The sequence below is a fragment of the Balaenoptera borealis genome, assembly GCF_965194805.1.
Source record: "Balaenoptera borealis genome assembly, chromosome: 5".
In the NCBI taxonomy this organism is placed as follows: domain Eukaryota; kingdom Metazoa; phylum Chordata; class Mammalia; order Artiodactyla; family Balaenopteridae; genus Balaenoptera; species Balaenoptera borealis.
The window spans coordinates 92,165,043-92,188,001 of NC_138862.1; the positions used below are offsets into that span (position 1 = coordinate 92,165,043).

General features: G+C 36.0%; 1 protein-coding gene across 3 annotated transcripts in view; it reads right to left on the minus strand.

Moving 5' to 3' along the window:
- The window catches only part of NAALADL2 (N-acetylated alpha-linked acidic dipeptidase like 2), a 1,512,458-nt gene that overhangs the window by 1,225,696 nt on the left and 263,803 nt on the right, over nt 1-22,959 (minus strand). For all 3 annotated transcript variants that reach the window (XM_082393971.1, XM_082393970.1, XM_082393972.1), the window contains one exon: nt 5,947-6,009. The gene's annotated coding sequence lies outside the window, so the exon portion shown is untranslated. The remainder of the gene's footprint in view (nt 1-5,946; nt 6,010-22,959) is intronic.

Genomic DNA, 22,959 nt, shown 5'->3' on the forward strand with positions numbered 1-22,959 from the left:
GCCCCCACTTGCTGCAACTAGAGAAAGTCCTCGCATAGAAACGAAGACCCAACACAGCCAAAAATAAATAAAATAACTAAATAAAAATTAAAAAATAAATAAATAAGAAAAATAAAGACTATTACAAGAGACAAACAAGGACAGTACATAATGATCAAAGAATCAATCCAAGAAGAAGATATAACAATTGTAAATATTTATGCACCCAACATAGGAGCACCTCAATACATAAGGCAAATGCTAACAGCCATGAAAGGGGAAACTGACAGTAACACAATCATAGTAGGGGATTTTAACACCCCACTTTCAACAATGGACAGATTATCCAAAATGAAACTAAATAAGGAAACAAAAGCTTTAAATGATACATTAAAAAGGATGGACTTAATTGATATTTGTAGGACATTCCATCCAAAAAAAAACAGAATACGCTTTCTTCTCAAGTGCTCATGGAACATTCTCCAGGATAGATCATATCTTGGGGCACAAATTAAGCCTTGGTAAATTTAACAAAATTGAAATTGTAACAAGTATCTTTTCCAACCACAACACTATGAGACTAGATATCAATTACAGGAAAAAAATCTGTAAAAAAATACAAACACATGGAGGCTAAACAATACACTACTACATAACCAAGAGATCACTGGAGAAATCAAAGAGGAAAGCAAAAAATACCGAGGAACAAATGACAATGAAAACACGACGACCCAAAACCTATGGGATGCAGCAAAAGCAGTTATAAGAGGGAAGTTTACAGCAATACAATCCTACCTGAAGAAACAAGAAAACTCTCAAATAAACAACCTAAACTTACACCTAAAGCAATTAGAGAAAGAAGAACAAAAAAACCTGAAAGTTAACAGAAGGAAAGAAATCATAAAGACCAGATCAGAAATAAATGAAAAAGAAATGAAGGAAACGATTGCAAAGATAAATAAGACTAAAAACTGGTTCTTTGAGAAGATAAACAAAATTGATAAAACATTAGCCAGGCTCATCAAGAAAAAAAGGGAGGAGACTCATATCAATCGAACTAGAAATGAAAAAGGAGAAGTAACAACTGACACTGCAGAAATACAAAGGATCATGACAGATTACTACAAGCAACTATATGCCAATAAAATGGACAACCTGTAAGAAATGAACAAATTCTTAGAAAAGCACAACCTTCTGTGACTGAACCAGGAAGAAACAAAAAATATAAACAGGCCAATAACAAGCACTGAAATTGAGACTGTGATTAAAAATCTTCCAACGAACTAAAGCCCAGGACCAGATGGCTTCACAGGTGAATTCTATCAAATATTTAGAGAGGAGCTAACACCTATACTTCTCTAACTCTTCCAAAATATTGCAGAGGGAGGCACACTCCCAAACTCATTCTATGAGGCCACCATCACCCTGATACCAAAACCACACAAAGATGTTACAAAGAAAGAAAACTACAGGCCAATATCAGTGATGGACATAGATGCAAAAATCGTCTACAAAATACTAGCAAAGAGAATCCAATAGCACATTAAAAGGATCATACACCATGATCAAGTGGGGTTTATCCCAGGAATGCAAGGATTCTTCAATATATGCAAATCAATCAATGTGATAAAACATATTAAAAATTGAAGGAGAAAAACCATATGATCATCTCAATAGATGCAGGAAAACTTTTGACAAAATTCAAAACCCATTTATGATAAAAACTCTCCATAAAGTAGGCATAGAGGGAACTTTCCTCAACATAATAAAGGCCATACAGGACAAACCCAGAGCCAGCATTGTCCTCAATGGTGAAAAACTGAAACCATTTCCTCTAAGATCAGGAACAAGACAAGTTTGCCCACTCTCACCACTATTATTCAACACAGTTTTGGAAGTTTTAGCCATAGAAATCAGAGAAGAAAAAGAAATAAAAGGAATCTAAATTGGAAAAGAAGAAGTAAAGCTATCACTGTTTGCAGATGACATGATACTATACATAGAGAATCCTAAAGATGTTACCAGAAAACTACTAGAGCTAATCAATAAATTTGGTAAAGTAGCAGGATACAAAATTAATGCACAGAAATCTCTTGCATTCCTATACACTAATGATGATAAATCTGTAAGAGAAATTTAGGAAACACTCCCATTTACCACTGCAACAAAAAGAATTAAATACCTAGGAATAAACCTACCTAGGGAAACAAAAGACCTGTATGCAGAAAACGATAAGACACTGATGGAAGAAATGAAAGTTGATACAAACAGATGGAGAGATATACCATGTTCCTGGATTGGAAGAATCAACATTGTGAAAATGACTATACTACCCAAAGCAATCTACAGATTCAATGCAATCCCTATCAAACTACACTGGTATTTTTCACACAGCTAGAACAAAAAAATTCACAATTTGTATGGAAACAGAAAAGACCCCGAATAGCCAAAGCAATCTTGAGAAAGAAAAACGGAGCTCAAGGAATCAGGTACCTGACTTCAGAATATACTACACAGCTACAGTAATGAAGACAGTATGGTACAGGCACAAAAACACAAATATAGATCAATGTAACAGGATAGGAAGCCCAGAGATAAACCCACGCACATATAGTCAACTTATCTTTGATAAAGAAGGCAAGAATATACAATGCAGGAAAGACAGCCTCTTCAATAAGTGGTTCTGGGAAAACTGGACAGCTACATGTAAAAGAATGAAATTAGAGCACTCCCTAACACCATACACAAAAATAAACTCAAAATGGATTAAAGACCTAAGTGTAAGGCCAGACACTATCAAACTCTTAGAGGAAAACATAGGCAGAACAGTCTATGACATAAATCACAGCAAGATTCTTTTTGACCCACCTCCTAGAGAAATGGAAATAAAAACAAAAATAAACAAATGGGACCTAATGAAACTTAACTTTTGCACAGCAAAGGAAACCATAAACAAGACCAAAAGATAACCCTCAGAATGCGAGAAAAGATTTGCAAATGAAGCAATTGAAAAAGGATTAATCTCCAAAATTTACAAGCAGCTCATGCAGCTCAGTATCAAAAAACAAACAACCCAATCCAAAAATGGGCAGAAGACCTAAATAGACATTTCTCCCAAGAAGATATACAGATTGCCAACAAACACATGAAAGGATGCTCAACATCACTAATCATTAGAGAAATGCAAATCAAAACTACAATGAGGTATCATTCACACTGGTCAGAATGGCCATCATCAAAAAATCTAGAAACAATAAATGCTGGAGAGGGTGTGGAGAAAAGGGAACCCTCTTGCACTGTTGGTGGGAATGTAAATTGATACAGCCACTATGGAGAACAGTATGGAGGTTCCTTAAAAAACTACAAATAGAACTACCATACGACCCAGCAATCCCACTACTGGGCATATACCCTGAGAAAACCATAATTCAAAAAGAGTCATGTACCAAAATGTTCATTGCAGCTCTATTTACAATAGCCAGGACATGGAAGCAAACTAAGTGTCCATCAACAGATGAATGGATAAAGAAAATGTGGCACATATATACAATGGAATATTACTCAGCCATAAAAAGAAACGAAATTGAGTTATTTGTAGTGAGGTGGGTGGACCTAGAGTCTGTCATACAGAGTGAAGTAAGTCAGAAAGAGAAAAACAAATACCGTATACTAACACATATATATGTAATCAAATAAAAAAAAATAAAAAGGTCATGAAGAACCTAGGGGTAAGATGGGAATAAAGACACAGACCTACTAGAGAATGGACTTGAGGATATGGGGAGGGGGAAGGGTAAGCTGTGACAAAGTGAGAGAGTAGCATGGACATATATACAGTATCAAATGTAAAATAGATAGCTAGTGGGAAGCAGCCGCATAGCACAGGGAGATCAGCTCTGTGCTTTGTGACCACCTAGAGGGGTGGGATAGGGAGGTTGGGAGGGTGGGAGACACAAGAGGGAAGAGATATGGGAACATATGTGTATGTATAACTGATTCACTTTGTTATAAAGCAGAAACTAACACACCATTGTAAAGCAATTATACTCCAATAATGATGTTAAAAAAACAAACAAACAAAAAATTGATACAGCCACTATGGAGAATAGTATGGAGGTTCCTTAAAAAACTAAAAATAGAATAGAATTACCATATGACCCAGCAATCCCACTACTGGGCATATACCCTGAGAAAACCATAATTCAAAAAGAGTCATGTACCACAATGTTCACTGCAGCTCTATTTACAATAGCCAGGACATGGAAACAACCTAAGTGCCCATCGACAAATGAATAGATAAAGAAGATGTGGCACATATATACAATGGAATATTACTCAGCCATAAAAAGAAATGAAACTGAGTTATTTGTAGTGAGGTGGATGGACCTAGAGACTGTCATACACAGTGAAGTAAGTCAGAAAGAGAAAAACAAATACCGTACGCTAGCATATATATATGGAATCTGAAAAAAAAAATGTTTCTGAAGAACCTCACAGCAGGACAGGAATAAAGACACAGACATAGAGAATGTACTTGAGGACATAGGGAGGGAGAAGTGTAAGCTGGGACGAAGTGAGAGAGTGGCATGGACATATGTACAATGCCAAATGTAAAATAGATAGCTAGTGGGAAATAGCCACATAGCAGAGGGAGATCAGCTCGGTGCTTTGTGTCCACCTAGAGGGGTGGGATAGGGAGGGTGGGAGGGGGATGCAAGAGGGAGGACATATGGGGATATATGTATATGTATAGCTGATTCACTTTGTTATACGGCAGAAACAACACACCATTGTAAAGCAATTATACTCCAATAAAGATGTTAAAAAAAAAAAAAAAGTAAGCTGGACAAAGAGGGTAACATGATTAGCAGAACTGGGTTAAACCAGCGTTTCTTGCTGGGGGAACTAGTAGTACTTGAAGCTGGAAAATTCTTTGTTATGCAGGACAATTCTGTACATTCCAGGACATTTAGCATCTACAACCCAAAGGGACTGAATGTCAGTACTATCTCTTAGTCCTTTTGACACTCTAAAACATGCTCAAATGTTTCTAAATGCCCCTTAGAGGTATGGTACTTCCATTAGCTGAAGTTGGGCACATTTCCACCCTGAACAAGACTGGAATTCTGTTGCAAATTCAGATATGATGAATGGATATTTGGTAGGCAATCATAATGCCTACAATGAATTCTAAGTTCCCTTTTAGTTCTAATGTCTACAGTTCTATGAAGATACATTAGTCTTAGACAACATATTTGAGTATAAAAAAAATATTTTGCTATTCCAACAGTGCATTCTCACAACTAAAAAGTTCTATAACATTTTTCAGTATAAGCAGAAATATTTATTTCTTTTCATTTCAGCACAACATTGTTACATTAACCTAGTGATATAAATTGTAACATTTTCAGATATTTTGCTTTTTTGGGGGGAAATCAATGTTTCAATTCATATTGGAGAAAAGGAGAGAAATCAAAAACTCCATGCAGAAACAACAAGAGCCAATGGTTATACCAACAATGGTCTTAAGTCCATGTTTCAGGAGAAAGGTGAGAGTGGAAGAATATGAACTCCTGAACTTATTCTGAGTACTGAAATGTTTGCTAGTTCCTTTCCACTGATAGTTCTAAGTAAGGTATCTATATTGCATTAAGTGTAATGAAATTAAAATGTTCTTATTTCACATAGTTCTAGTGTAGACTCTGGACACATGATAACAGAGGTCCTGTCTTGTTCATATTTTACTGCCAAGCATAGAATGTAGCAAATAATGCTCATTAAAAGTTTATTGAACAAATGAGTTTCTTTCAATTGTACACCTAAGAAACTTGCAGCAATGGAAAAAATATACAATAAAACCCTTTTCTATGTCTTCACAAAATCTTTTGTATCATATTTTTGTGTACTTAAAATTGTAAATGTACTCAAACACTGAGCAAATAAGAATAAAATTTCCTTGCTTCTCACCTAAAAGCGATGGTCTCTGGAGCCCTTGTGTTCTGTAGAGGTTCCTCTAGTTTAGGGGTGGGCCTGTTGGAGGATGAACAGAACAAAGAAGATTAATAGGTAGAGCTTGACCTTTTACACCTGCTTTAACTATGTGTTCTATTTTTATATCTTTTATTTATTTGTATTCTGGGTAAAATTTTAGCATAAATTCAACTACTAAAAATAGTTTTGGAACACTGGTCTACAAAATGGACAGGTGTTACATCATTGTTGCTTCATTCCCAGGTATGGAAAATATTTTCAAAGTCTGCTCAACAAAGTTCACTTTCCAAAAAACGTTAATCATTGTTCAAGGCAAGTTACCTTGGTGATACCCATCAAAAAAGTAGGGACTGGAATTTTTCTTCATTTGTGTCAATAGCACTGCCCCCTGGAGACACAAATGCAAATTGCCCTTGAAGTGAAGATTATTTTGTTCAATGTTCATATTAAAACTGTGCAAGGTGCTGGGGAAAGGAATTAATAGGACATGATCTTTTCCCTCAAGGAATTTACTAGATAGCACATAATAGATATGTAAATATGTCTCTCCTTTTCTTAGAGAACCAGTTCAACCTACAACCCTCATAAGAACAGCCCAACATAACGCAGACTTCATCCTTTCACCCATAGTAATTAGACCAAAAGCAGACAACTTATACACATTCAGCCAATTACATTCTCTCTACCTGAAATTTTAAATTAGGTCAGTGATTCTGAGTTAGTAATCTAAGAAGAGATGGGGAAGTATGCAGCAAAAAGGGTCCATGCTGGCGTTTAGGTAAGATAAAGCCACATATGGACTGAAATTATGAAGGAGCAGAGACTGAGGGGCTTACAAAGAAAACCAGTTTGCAAAATTAAATGAAAGAAATGTACGAAGAAAGAAACAAGGAGAAAAGAATAAATGTCCCCAAAGACAGAGAAATGAAACTATATCTTTCCCGTCCGCATGAAGCCCAATGACATTGCTGACAAACGGATTCTATGCTATTTCCCAGGATCTTTATAATGCACCCCCTTTCGATGTAGTTAGAGTGGGTGTGGCTTCCTCTTTCTTCAGCTAAATGCTTCCTGCTAGAAGCAGAAGACTGGCAGGCAGGCAAACTATATACACAACACCCTGTAAACCCCACAAATGTTATTATCATTATCTATGCTATACTAACTTTTGAATTTCCTCTTTATCTTTCATTCTTTATCTTATTCTTTGTATCCTTTGCTTCCTATACCTCTCTCCCTCGTTTTACTAATATTCAGCTTTATTTCCTTTCTTAGTTTTTCAATTTTACCCCCCAATTCTGAATAGTGCCTAAGTATTATTACAGTGCTTACAGGCAATTCAAAGACATCATGTCACGTCAACCTTTCCAACATAATCCCAATTGTATTGCCAGAAAGAAACAAAATAAAAGTTGTATTAGCTTTTGGGTCATGGATTCTGAATATTAGACTTAGAAAATTTCTTGCTAGTGAAATAAGAACTAAAACACGAACAATTCATATTCTAAACAATATTTAAGAAAATATTTTTGGAGCTTACAGATAAAATGTGTTTTAAGAAAGACTCAGGGCTCTGTAGTTTACTTCTTCTAAGTAAAAACATTTGAAAGTTTGACATGAATTAAGAAAACAAAATGCAATGAGCTCTCCATGTCATAAAACAGCAGGTTTTCATACATTCAAGCTGCTTGGGCTTTGGCATTCTAAATGGACCCAAATTAGGCAATAATGATCAAGGCTAAGAAAATCCTGGTGAGTAATTACCAGATGTGAAGATCTGATGGTCAAGGGCATGTTGGACAATTTTTGTCTATTGGGTTTTAATCCCCAAGAAATATCATTTACTGAGGCTTCTACTTTGATCACAGATTTAAAGGGATGCAGAAGCATCAATTTTCATTTATTCTTTTACTGGTTTCTACTTATATCTACACGTTGAATTTCACAAAATGCAGGAATTCACCTATGTCTCTACAAACAGGACACTCAATATCAGTTACTCTATTATCAGACTGAATTAAGAAACAAAATGGAGTAGGGTATGAAAAATATTTAAAAGCTATAATAATATTTACAGCATTTTACATAACATTTTACATATAGTATATACATTACCCTCATAAAAACATATGAGATAAAAATAGTCAAATTTATATTGGTGTCTTATGTGTCAGGAGCACTCATAGTTGTATTTCATTTAATCCTAAAAACATTATTGAGGTGTATATCATTATCTTTATTTTAATGATGTAAAGTTTGAGATGGGGATAGGTTTAGTAACTTGTCTTTAAAGACTCCCAAACTTTCTCTGTTCATGGTATGCTTAGTATCTCAGTAATTATTCCATGTGCCAGAGGCTAAAAGACAAAGGTAACAGACAACATCCAGGATGGCAACATTAGGAGCTCTCAGACCCCCTCTCCAATGAGACAATCATAACAGGTAAAAGTTACAGAAAAAATGACCACTTGACATTTATGAAAATTGTCCTAAGGGTGTACAGGAAAAAAAGGAAACATTTGTTCAAGAAAATCTACTAAATCTCAGTACAAACAGCAAGAGTCTGTCGCTTGAGCCACAACCTGCTTCCTCCCTTTGCTCTCCAGCTTAGTGTGATTCAAACTACACTCCAAGTGGATGGGGTCAAGAATGCAAGGCTCCCTCTCTCTCCAACTCTCAGACACAGACTGTGATATCTCCACAGGAGAGCCCGGCCACGAGCATTTCTCATCATCTTCCTGCTCTGTGTTGCAGAGACTAAATTCCAGGCAAGTGTGACCAAGAAGGCAGGGATTCACTTTCTCCAACTAGTCCCACTCATAACACAGAGCTTTTATGACAAGCATGACAGGTGAAGAATATTGGAATTCAACATCCATTGATCCAGCTTATTTGTAGGGTAAAATTCCATGCTAGCAAAGACAAGGCGACAAGATCAAAGGCTACTGTCCTACACAGCATTCTGCTCTTACATCAGGGATGATACTCCAAGAGGCGCAGGCCATATTACCTGTTCCCAGTTCTTGAGTCATTATTCAGAGATTGTGCCTAGGGAAAGAGCAAATTATAAGATGAGAGATATCTGAAGCTCTCCCAAGGGAACTGACTTTATTTTGAACATAGTGTGGGGAAGTTCAAGTCTAAGGTTACTCTAAAAAGCAATGGATATTTAGTGGCAAGCAAGTAAGAAAAGTCTGGGAGCTTCAAGAGAGCAATAAACTAAACCATAAGGCAACTAGTTTATTAGAGAGAACCAGGGAAAATGACAGTTAATAAGAGGCTTATCAATATTAGAACAACCACAGAGACTGGCCTCAAAAACTGTGTTTGCAATTACTGGAGCCTAACAGCTGGTTGTGGTACGAACAGAGGCACACAGATTAATAGAGAGATTGGTGAAAAAGAAAGTCAAAGATAGCCCTGCTAAAACCACGGTCATCCTAGGGAAATCACACCAGATGGCAACTTGAATCCATAGGAACAAATAATAAGAACAAGATATGTTAAATAAGAAGGTTAATATAAAAACATCATAAATAAATACTTGCTCTCCTTTCTTCTTCCTGCTTTTGTAAAAGCTACGAAAATATAAAGTAATAATTATAACAATACATTGTTGGATTCGTAAAATAACATAGATGTAATATACATACATAAAAATAATAGCACAGGGGGTCTGGGCAAGATGGCAGAAGAGTAAGATGCGGAGATCACCCTCCTCCCCACAGATACATCAGAAATACATCTACACGTGGAGCTGCTCCTATAGAACACCCACTGAACGCTGGCAGAAGACGTCAGACCTCCCAAAAGGCAAGAAATTCCCCACGTGCCTGGGTAGGGCAAAAGAAAAAAGAAATAACAGAGACAAAAGAATAGGGACAGAACCTACACCAGTGGGAGGGAGCCGTGAAGGAGGAAAGGTTTCCACACACTAGGAAGCCACTTCGCGGGCGGAGACTGTGGGTGGCAGAGGGGGGAAGCTTCGGAGCCACGGAGGAGAGCGCAGCCACAGGGGTGCGGAGGGCAAAGCGGAGAGACTCCCGCACAGAGGCTCGGCGCCAACCGGCACTCACCAGCCCGAGAGGCTTGTCTGCTCACCCACCGGGGTGGGCGGGGCTGCGAGCTGAGGCTCGGGCTTCGGTCAGATCGCAGGGAGAGGACTGGGGCTGGCGGCGTGAACACAGCCTGAAGGGGGCTAGTGCGCCACAGCTAGCCGGGAGGGAGTCCAGGAAAAAGGCTGCAGCCGCCGAAGAGGCAAGAGACTTTTTCTTGCCTCTTTGTTTCGCGGTGCGCAAGGAGAGGGGATTCAGAGCGACGCCTAAACGAACTCCAGAGACGGGCGCGGGCCGCGGCTATCAGCGCGGACCCCAGAGACGGGCATGAGACGCTAAGGCTGCTGCTGCTGCCACCAAGAAGCCTGTGTGCGAGCACAGGTCACTCTCCACACCTCCCCTCCCGGGAGCCTGTGCAGCCCGCCACTGCCAGGCTCCCGTGATCCAGGGACAACTTCCCCAGGAGAATGCACAGTGCGCCTCAGGCTGCTGCAACGTCATGCCGGCCTCTGCCGCCGCAGGCTCGCCCCGCCTCCTCCGTACCCCTCCCTCCCTCCGGCCTGAGTGAGCCAGAGCCCCCGAAGCAGCTGCTCCTTTAACCCCGTCCTGTCTGAGCGAAGAACAGACACCCTCAGGAGACTTACACGCAGAGGCGGGTCCTAATCCAAAGCTGAACCCCGGGAACTGTGCAAACAAAGAAGAGAAAGGGAAATTTCTCCCAGCAGCCTCAGAAGCAGCGGATTAAAGCTCCACAAACAACTTGATGTACCTGCATCTGTTGAATGCCTGAATAGACAACGAATCATCCCAAATTGAGGAGGTGGACTTTGGGAGCAGGCTATATTAATTTTTCCCCTTTTCCTCTTTTTGTGAGTGTACATGTGTATGCTTCTGGGTGAGATTTTGTCTGTATAGCTTTGCTTTCACCATTTGTCCTAGGGTTCGGTACACCATTTTTTTTTTTTTTTACTTAAAAATTTTTTTTTCGTAATAAAATTTTTCTTAATAATTTTTTTCTTATTTTAAAAACTTAAAAAATTTTTTCCTTAATAAATTTTTTCTTAATAATTTTTTCTATTTTTTATTTTAAAAAATTTTTTCTTAAATTTTTATTAATAATTGTTTTCTTATTTTTATTTTAAAAAATTAAAAAAATTATTTAAAAAATTAAAAAAATTTTTTTTTCTTATTTTTTATTATAATAGCTTTATTTTATTTTATCTTACTTTATTTTATTTTATTTTATTTTATCCTTTTTCTTTCTTTCTTTCTATTTTTTCTCCCTTTTATTCTGAGCCATGTGGATGAAAGGCGCTTGGTGCTCCAGCCAGGCATCAGGGCTGTGCCTCTGAGGTGGGAGAGCCAACTTCAGGACACTGGTCCACAAGAGACCTCCCAGCTCCACGTAATACCAAACAGCTGAAACCTCTCAGAGATCTCCATCTCAACATCAAGACCCAGCTTCACTCAACGACCAGCAAGCTACAGTGCTGGACACCCTATGCCAAACAACTAGCAAGACAGGAACACAGCCCCATCCATTAGCAGAGAGGCTGCCTAAAATCATAATAAGGCCACAGACACCCCCAAAACACACCACCAGACGTGGACATGCCCACCAGAAAGACAAGATCCAGCCTCATCCACCAGAACACAGGCACTAGTCCCCTCCACCAGGAAGCCTACACAACCCACTGAACCAACCTTAGCCACTGGGGACAGATACCAAAAACAACAGGAACTACGAACCTGCAGCCTGTGAAAAGGAGACCCCAAACACAGTAAGATAAGCAAAATGAGAAAACAGAAAAACACACAGCAGATGAAGGAGCAGGGTCAAAACACACCAGACCTAATAAATGAAGAGGAAATAGGCAGTCTACCTGAGAAAGAATTCAGAATAATGATAGTAGAGATGATCCAAAATCTTGGAAATAGAATAGACAAAATGAAAGACACATTTAACAAGGACGTAGAAGAACTAAAGAGGAACCAAGCAACAATGAAAAACACAATAAATGTAATTAAAAATACTCTAGATGGGATCAATAGCAGAATAACTGAGGCAGAAGAACGGATAAGAGAACTGGAAGATAAAAGAGTGGAAATAACTACTGCAGAGCAGAATAAAGAAAAAAGAATGAAAAGAACTGAGGACAGTCTCAGAGACCTCTGGGACAACATTAAATGCACCAACATTCGAATTATAGGGGTCCCAGAAGAAGAAGAGAAAAAGAAAGGGACTGAGAAAATATTTGAAGAGATTATAGTTGAAAACTTCCCTAATATGGGAAAGGAAATAGTTAATCAAGTCCTGGAAGCAGAGAGAGTCCCATACAGGATAAACCCAAGGAGAAACACGCCAAGACACATATTAATCAAACTATCAAAAATTAAATATAAAGAAAACATATTAAAAGCAGCAAGGGAAAAACAACAAATAACACACAAGGGAATCCCCATAAGGTTAACAGCTGATCTTTCAGCAGAAACTCTGCAAGCCAGAAGGGAGTGGCAGGATATACTTAAAGTAATGAAGGAGAAAAACCTACAACCAAGGTTACTCTACCCAGCAAGGATCTCATTCAGATTTGATGGAGAAATTAAAACCTTTACAGACAAGCAAAAGCTGAGAGAGTTCTGCATCACCAAACCAGCTTTACAACAAATGCTAAAGGAACTTCTCTAGGCAAGAAACACAAGAGAAGGAAAACACCTACAATAACAAACCCAAAACATTTAAGGAAATGGGAATAGGAACATACATATCAATAATTACCTTAAATGTAAATGGATTAAATGCTCCCACCAAAAGACACAGACTGGCTGAATGGATACAAAAACAAGACACATATATATGCTGTCTGCAAGAGACCCACTTCAGACCTAGGGACACATACAGACTGAACGTGAGGGGATGGAAAAAGATATTCCATGCAAATGGAAATCAAAAGAAAGCTGGAGTAGCAATTCTCATATCAGACAAAATAGACTTTAAAACAAAGACTATTACAAGAGACAAAGAAGGACACTATATAATGATCAAGGGATCGATCCAAGAAGAAGGTATAACAATTGTAAATATTTATGCACCCAACATAGGAGCACCTCAATACATAAGGCAAATACTAACAGCCATAAAAGGGGAAATCGACAGCAACAGAATCACAGTAGGGGACTTTAACACCCCACTTTCACCAATGGACAGATCATCCAAAATGAACATAAATAAGGAAACACAATCTTTAAATGATACATTAAACAAGATGGATTTAATTGATACTTATATGACATTCTACCCAAAAACAACAGAATACAGTTTCTTCTCAAGTGCTCATGGAACATTCTCCAGGACAGATCACACCTTGGGTCACAAATCAAGTCTCAGTAAATTTAAGAAAATTGAAATCATATCAAGCATCTTTTCTGACCACAATGCTATGAGACTAGATATCAATTACAGGAAAAGATCTGTAAAAAATACAAACACATGGAGGCTACACAATACACTACTTAATAACGAAGTGATCACTGAAGAAATCAAAGGGGAAATCAAAAAATACCTAGAAACAAATGACAATGGAGACACGACGACCCAAAACCTATGAGATGCAGCAAAAGCAGTTCTAAGAGGGAAGTTTATAGCAATACAAGCCTACCTCAAGATACAGGAAACATCTCGAATAAACAACCTAACCTTGCACCTAAAGCAATTAGAGAAACAAGAACAAAAAAAACCCAAAGCTAGCAGAAGGAAAGAAATCATAAATATCAGATCAGAAATAAATGAAAAAGAAATGAAGGAAACGTTAGCAAAGATCAATAAAACTAAAAGCTGGTTCTTTGAGAAGATAAACAAAATTGATAAACCATTAGGCAGACTTACCAAGAGAAAAAGGGAGAAGACTCAAATCTATAGAATTAGAAATGAAAAAGGAGAAGTAACAACTGACACTGCAGAAATACAAAGGATCATGAGAGATTACTACAAGCAACTATATGCCAATAAAATGGACAACCTGGAAGAAAAGGACAAATTCTTAGAAATGCACAACCTGCTGAGACTGAACCAGGAAGAAATAGAAAATATGAACAGACCAATCACAAGCACTGAAATTGAAACTGTGATTAAAAATCTTCCAACAAACAAAAGCCCAGGACCAGATGGCTTCACAGCCAAATTCTATCAAACATTTAGAGAAGAGCTAACACCTATCCTTCTCAAACTCTTCCAAAATATTGCAGAGGGAGGAACACTCCCCAACTCATTCTACGAGGCCAACATCACCCTGATACCAAAACTAAACAAAGATGTCACAAAGAAAGAAAACTACAGGCCAATATCACTGATGAACATGGATGCAAAAATCCTCAACAAAATACTAGCAAACAGAATCCAACAGCACATTAAAAGGATCATACACCATGATCAAGTGGGGTTTATTCCAGGAATGCAAGGATTCTTCAATATATGCAAATCAATCAACGTGATACACCATATTAACAAACTGAAGGAGAAAAACCATATGATCATCTCAATAGATGCAGAGAAAGCTTTCGACAAAATTCAACACCCATTTATGATAAAAGCCCTGCAGAAAGTAGGCATAGAGGGAACTTTCCTCAACATAATCAAGGCCATATATGACAAACCCACAGCCAACATTGTCCTCAATGGTGAAAAACTGAAACCATTTCCACTAAGATCAGGAACAAGACAAGGTTGCCCACTCTCACCACTATTATTCAACATAGTTTTGGAAGTGTTAGCCACAGCAATCAGAGAAGAAAAAGAAATAAAAGGAATACAAATCGGAAAAGAAGAAGTAAAACTGTCACTGTTTGCAGATGACATGACACTATACATAGAGAATCCTAAAGATGCTACCAGAAAACTACTAGAGCTAATCAATGAATTTGGTAAAGTAGCAGGATACAAAATTAATGCACAGAAATCTCTTGCATTCCTATACACTAATGATGAAAAATCTGAAAGTGAAATTAAGAAAACACTCCTGTTTACCATTGCAACAAAAAGAATAAAATATCTAGGAATAAACCTACCTAAGGAGACAAAAGACCTGTATGCAGAAAATTATAAGACACTGATGAAAGAAATTAAAGATGATACAAATAGATGGAGAGATATACCATGTTCTTGGATTGGAAGAATCAACATTGTGAAAATGACTCTACTACCCAAAGCAATCTACAGATTCAATGCAATCCCTATCAAACTACCACTGGCATTTTTCACAGAACTAGAACAAAAAATTTCACAATTTGTATGGAAACACAATAGACCCCGAATAGCCAAAGCAATCTTGAGAACGAAAAATGGAGCTGGAGGAATCAGGCTCCCTTACTTCAGACTATATTACAAAGCTACAGTAATCAAGACAGTTTGGTGCTGGCACAAAAACAGAAACATAGATCAATGGAACAGAATAGAAAGCCCAGAGATAAACCCAGGCACATATGGTCACCTTATCATTGATAAAGGAGGCAAGTATATACAGTGGAGAAAAGACAGCCTCTTCAATAAGTGGTGCTGGGAAAACTGGACAGCTACATGTAAAAGTATGAAATTAGAACACTCCCTAACACCATACACAAAAATAAACTCAAAATGGATTAAAGACCTAAATGTAAGGCCAGACACTATCAAAACTCTTAGAGGAAAACATAGGCAGAACAGTCTATGACATAAATCACAGCAAGATTCTTTTTGACCCACCTCCTAGAGAAATGGAAATAAAAACAAAAATAAACAAATGGGACCTAATGAAACTTAAAAGCTTTTGCACAGCAAAGGAAACCATAAACAAGACCAAAAGACAACCATCAGAATGTGAGAAAAGATTTGCAAATGAAGCAACTGACAAAGGATTAATCTCCAAGATTTACAAGCAGCTCATGCAGCTCAATAACAAAAAAACAAACAACCCAATCTAAAAATGGGCAGAAGACCTAAATAGACGTTTCTCCAAAGAAGATATACAGATGGCCAACAGACACATGAAAGAATGCTCAATGTCATTAATCATTAGAGAAATGCAAATCAAAACTACAAGGAGATATCATCTCACACCAGTCAGAATGGCCATCATCAAAAAATCTAGAAACAATAAATGCTGGAGAGGGTGTGGAGAAAAGGGAACACTCTTGCACTGTTGGTGGGAATGTAAATTGATACAGCCACTATGGAGAACGGTTTGGAGGTTCCTTAAAAAACTAAAAATAGAACTACCATACGATCCAGCAATCCCACTACTGGACATATACCCTGAGAAAACCATAATTCAAAAAGAGTCATGTACCAAAATGTTCGTTGCAGCTCTATTTACAATACCCAGGACATGGAAGCCACCTAAGTATCCATCGACACATGAATGGATAAAGAAGATGTGGCACATATATACAATGGAATATTACTCAGCCATAAAAAGAAACGAAATGGATGTATTTGTAATGAGGTGGATGGAGTTAGAGTCTGTCATACAGAGTGAAGTAAGTCAGAAAGAGAAAGACAAATACAGTATGCTAACACATATATATGGAATCTAAGGAAAAAAAAAAAAAGGTCATGAAGAACCTAGTGGCAAGATGGGAATAAAGACACAGACCTACTAGAGAATGGACTTGAGGATATGGGGAGGGGGAAGGGTAAGATGTGACAGGGTGAGAGAGTGGCATGGACATATATACACTACCAAATGTAAACAGATAGCTAGTGGGAAGCAGTCGCATAGCACAGGGAGATCAGCTCAGTGCTTTGTGACCACCTAGAGGGGCGGGATAGGGAGGGTGGGAGGGAGGGAGACGCAAGACGGAAGAGATATGGGAACATATGTATATGTATAACTGATTCACTTTGTTATAAAGCAGAAACTAACACACCATTGTAAAGCAATTATACTCCAATAAAGATGTTAAAAAAATAAAATAAAATAAAATAATAATAGCACAAAATGCAAGAGAGGAAATACAGCTATAAAGGAGTAAGTGTTCTATATCTCACAGAATTAAGCATAAATCTGAAGTAGATTATAATAAATTGAGATAAATATGGTTAAATTCTAGAGAAACCACTAAGAAAATAACTCAAAAAATATAATAAAAAACTCATTCAAGGAATTAAAATGTTACATCAGAAATTATTTGCTTAATATATGAATATATTTGCAAAAATATGAAGTAAGGGAGGAACAGAGGAATAAAAAACCCATGAGAGTTACATAAAATCAAAAGTAAAGGGCAGATATAGATCCAACTATATCAAAAACTATATAGAAAACATTAAATGTGAATGGATTTGAAACTCAAATCAAAAGACAGAGTTTGTCAGACTGGATAAAACAAGATCCAATTATATGCTGTCTACAAAAGCCATTTATATTTAAAAATACAAATTATTTGAGAATAAAAGGATGGAAATTATGTATGTATCATGCAAACAACAACCATAAGAAAGCTGGAGTGGCTATAGTAATATTAGACAGCATAGATTTTAAGACAAAAAAAATGTTACTAGAAACAAAGAAGGACATTTTATTTTAATAAAAGGGTCAAACTATCAAGAAAATACAATATAAAAAGTATATATGTGCCTTAAAATAGAGTTCCCAAAAATACAAAGTAAAATCTGACAGGATAAAGGAAGAAATAGACAATAATACTTGGAGACTTCACATTCTATAATGCACAGAACAACCAGCAGGAGTTCAATAAGGAAATAGAAGACTGAATGATAATCTAGACCTAATACATGTATAGGATAATTCACCAAACAACAACAGAACACACATTCTTCTTAAGAATATTTTCTAGAATTGACCATATACTAGAGCATTAAACAAGCCTCAATAAATTTAAATGATTAAAACCAAAGTATGTTCTCCAACTACAGTGGAATGAAACTAGAAATCAGTAACAGAAAAAAATTCGGAAAATTCACAAATGTGTGGAAATTGAACAATACCCTCCTAAATAAACAATGGTTTAAAGACGAAATCACAAGAAAAATAGAAAATAGCTTGACATAAATGAAAATTAAAATGAAGATGTAATATACCAAAACTTATGAGATGCTGTTAATGCAGTGCTTAAGTGGAAATTTATAACCGTAAACACCTATATTATCAAAGAAGAAAGATTACAAATAAATAACCTAAACTTCCACTTCAAGAACTTAGAAAAAGAAGCGCAAACTAAATATACCTGATTGCTACTTGTGTGTCTTCTTTGGAGAAATGTCTATTCAAGTTTTTTGCTCACTTTTCAGTCAGGTTTTAGAGTTGTTGCTATTGAGTTGAAGGAGTTCCTTATATATTTTGGATATTAATCCCTAATTAGATATATAGTTTGCAAATTTTTTCTCCCATTCTAGAGGTTGCCTTTTCACTGTTAATTATATTCTTTGCTATGCAGAAGTTTTTTAGTTTGACATAGTCCCACTTTTCTGTTTTTCCTTCTTTGTCTGTGCTTTTGACATCATATTCAAGAAATCATTACCAAGACCATTTTCATGAAGCATTTCCCCTATGTTTTCCTCAAAGAGTTTTATATGTCCATGTCTTACAGTTAAGTGTTTAATCCATTTGGGGTTGATTTTTGTGTATGGTGTAAAGTAAGGATCTGAATTCATCCTTTTGCATGTGTATATTCAGTTTTCCCCAACACCATTTGTTGAAGAGACTATCCTTTCCCCATTGTTTATTCTTGGCATCATTGTTGAAGATCAGTTGACCATATAATTCAGGAGTTTATTTAGAGGCTTTCTATTCTGTCACACTGGTGTATGTGTCTGTCTTTATGTCAGTACCTAGCTGTTTTAGTTACTGTAGCTTTGTAATATATTTTGAAATCAGGAAGCGTGATGCCTCCACTTTCTTCTTTCTCAAGATTGGTCTGGCTATTTGAGGTCCTTTGTGGTTTCATATACATTTTAGGATTGCTTTTCTATTTCTGTCTTAAAACATGCCACTGGGATTTTGATAGGAATTGCATTGATTACTCAATATCACCAATCATCAGGGAAATGAAAATAAAAACCACAATGAGATATCATCTCATACCTTAGGATAGCTATTATTAAAAAACAATAATAAATAACAAGTGTTGGTGAAGATGTGAAGAAAACAAAAGCCTTGTATACTCTTGATGGGAATGTAGAATGATGAAGCCATTATGGAAAACAATATGGAGTCTCCTCAAAAAATTAAAAACAGAAATGCCATGTGATTCAGCAATCCCACTTTAGGATATTTATCCAAAAGAATTGAAATTAATATCTCAAAGAGCTATTTGCATTCCCATGTGAATTGCAGCATTATCCACAATAGCCAAGATAATGGAAAACAACTAAGTGTCCATCAGTGGAGGAATGGACAATGAAAAGGTGTATATGTACACAATGGAATATTATTCAGCCTTAAGAAAAGCTGGAAATCATGCCACATGCAACAATATAGATGAACCTTGAAGACATTATGCCAAGTGAAATAAGCCAGTCACTGAAGGAAACATATTGCATGATTCCACTTACATGAGGTATATAAAAAAGTCAAACACATAGAAGCAAAGTGTAGAATTGTGGTTTCCAGGGACTGGGGTAAGGAGGAAATGGTGAGCTGTTATTCAATAGGTATAAAGTTTCAGTTATACAAGATTATTAAGCGCTGGAGATCTACAACATACCATTCGGCCTGTAGTTAACAATACTGTCTTGTACCATCAAAAATATCTTAAGAGAGTAGAGCTCATGTTAAGTGTCCTTACCACAATAAAAAATATATATAAGAAGTAATAAATGAGTTCAAAACTGAAGCATATAAGATCAATATTAAAAATCAATAATATTTCTATACATTAGCAGCGAACAGTCCAAAAACGGAATTAAGAAAACAATTATATTTACAACATAATATAACTAATAAAATACTTAGAAATAAATTTAACAAAAATAGTACAAACTTCTGTGAAAACTACAAAAATTTATTGAAAGAAATTAAAGAATATCTAAATAAATGGGAAGACATCCCATATTCATGAGTTGAAACTCTTAATATTATTGAGCCATTATACCTCAGATTGATTTACAGATTCAATGTAATTCCTGTCAAAATTGCAGCTGACTTCTTTGCTCAAATGGCCAAGCTGATCCTAAATTCATATGAAAATTTAAGGGACCCAGAATAAACAAAACAATCTTGAAAAAGATGAACAAAGATGGAGGATTCACACTTCCTGAGTTCAGAACTTACTACAAAGTCACAGACTTTGTCTATAAATCAAGCCTGTATGGTACTGGCATAAGGATAAATACAGAGGTCAATGGAATAGAATTGGAAATACAGAAATAAACCCTCACAGTTTTAGTCAATTGATTTTAACAAGGGAGCCAAGACAATTCAATAAGGAAAGAAAATTCATTTCAACAAATGGTGTTGGTGAAACAGGACATTCAGATGCAAAAAAATAAATCTGAATCCCTTCTTCATACCATACTCAACTCAAAGTTGTATCATAGACTTAAATGTAAGAGTTTAAACAATAAAACCCTTAGAAAATATAGGAGAAATTTTCCATGACCTCAGGATTAGGGAAAGCATTCTTAAATATGATACCAAAAGACAAACTACATAAATTTGACTTCATTAAATTTAAAAAAATTGTGTTTCAATAGATACCATCAAGAAAATGAAAATAGACCAGACAACATAGGAGAAAATATTTGCAAATCAGACGTCTAATAAGGGACTTGTGATCAGATTATACATAAGTATCCAAACCCTTACAATTCAATAATAATAAGACAATCCAATTAAGAAATGGGTAAAGGATCTGAATATATATTTCTCTAAATACATACAAATTGCCAATAAGCATATTAAGAGATCATTAACCATTAGAGAAATGCAAATTAAAGCCAAGATGAGATACCACTTTATACCTACTAGGGTGGCTCTAACCAAAGAAATATATAATAATGAGTGTTGGTGAGGATGTGGAGAAATTGGAACACTGATACACTGCTGGTGAGAATACAAAATGATGCAATATTTTGGAAAACAACCTGGCGGTTTCTCAAATAAGTAAATATAGGGTCATGACTCTTTAATTTCACTCTATATAGTCAAGAAAAATGAAAATATATGTTCACACAAAAATTGGTACACAAATATTCATAGCAGCTTTATTCCATGTGGAATAAAATGGAAATAATCCAAATGCCCATCAAATGATGAATGGATAAATTGAATGTACTTAAAAATAGAATATAATTCAGGAATAAAATATAATGAAATAGTGATACACACTACAACATGAATGAACCTAGAAAACATTATGTTAAGTGAAAGAAGATAGTCACAAAAGACAACATATTAAATGATTCCATTTAGATGGAAAATCCAGAATAGGCAAATCTATAGAGACATAAAGTAGATTAGTAATTGCTGGAAGCTGGGGAGAAATGAAGAATGACTGACAGTGTGTATGGCATTTCTTCAAGGGATGATGAGAATCGTCTAAAATCGATTTTGGTGATGACTGCACAAATCTGTGAATATAGTAAAAACTAATAATTGTAGACTTTAAATGAGAAAATTGTATGGCATGTGAATTATATTTCATTATATATAATGAAATATGTAACAGTTTCATATTTTAAGTAATTAGATCCAAACTACTTAATAAGTATTTATATCCTAATAATCTTAGTAGCTAATTGGAAAAAAATACACACAATTTAAAGAAGGTATTTTTTTAAATTTCATTCTTAAATAACCACAATTATCTACTAATGGAATTTGTGTTCCTTTTGGGTCACACTTCTCAAACATTGAAATCATACTGGACATCACCACTCTCATTTCCCATTGTACATTGTTATTCATATGGTAGTTGCTTTTAACAAGCAAACTTAAAATACAGCTTTGTAAATATATGATAGCATCAAAAGCGATGCAGTACAATCTAATGCTAAAACAATGAACTTCTTTGAGCTAGTAGTTTGCAGAGTATTCAACAGATGTCCGACAGATGTCAAGCACCTTTGTGCTTTCCTTGAAAAATTAAAATATCCAGTGATGCTCCTCTGTGACCCTTCTATGAGTTTTACTTTGGCACCTCACTGCTTACAAGCACTAGCCCTAGTAGATACACTTGGTAAGTGGCAGAACATGGATCCACATGACTAATTTTGTAATTACTAACTCTCCACTTATTTCAGGAAGCCAAAGTGCTGAGTGTCTTAATCAAAATGCTTTAATCTCTGAAATGGGTTGTAATATCAAAATTCAGATTATTATAATGTTTATCATATTCAAATTAAAGTCAAAAGGTGAAATCAGCTTGGGTTAGCAAAATAAAGAAACTGTTAAATTTAGAAGGAGAATCATTTCAGAAAGAACTTGAGTTTTGACAAAGAATTGAGTAAGTTATTAGCATTGCTTTCTGAGGACCATTTAGTTAGACAATTACTTGGTCTCACCTAAGCACAGGTCTATAGGTAAAAAGCACAGTTGTGTTTCCTATATTTCACAGAAGGTTTTGAACATTTACATAATTTTGGATTTCAAAGCAAGTCTCTCAAATTTAAACCACACTCTAGTAACACAAAAATTAAAGCCCCGAATTCATTTCAGAAACAATGCAAGAGAAAAATGGTGACAGGTGTGCATGTTACTCTGTCATTGTGGTTTCTAGCATAGCATTAAGAATCAACCATTTTTATTGAGTCTCTAGAGCCTATTGGTTAAGAATATTAAATTGGCTTTAGGCTACAAGGGAATCAAATCCCAAATGGTCCATTCATTTACTAGTTGTCTCTTAAAGTCCCTGAGCTTGAGTCTTTATAATCTATGCAATGAGAATATTCTCACAAAATTGTTACAGCATCAAATAAGAAAAGCCTGAAATATTTAGTATA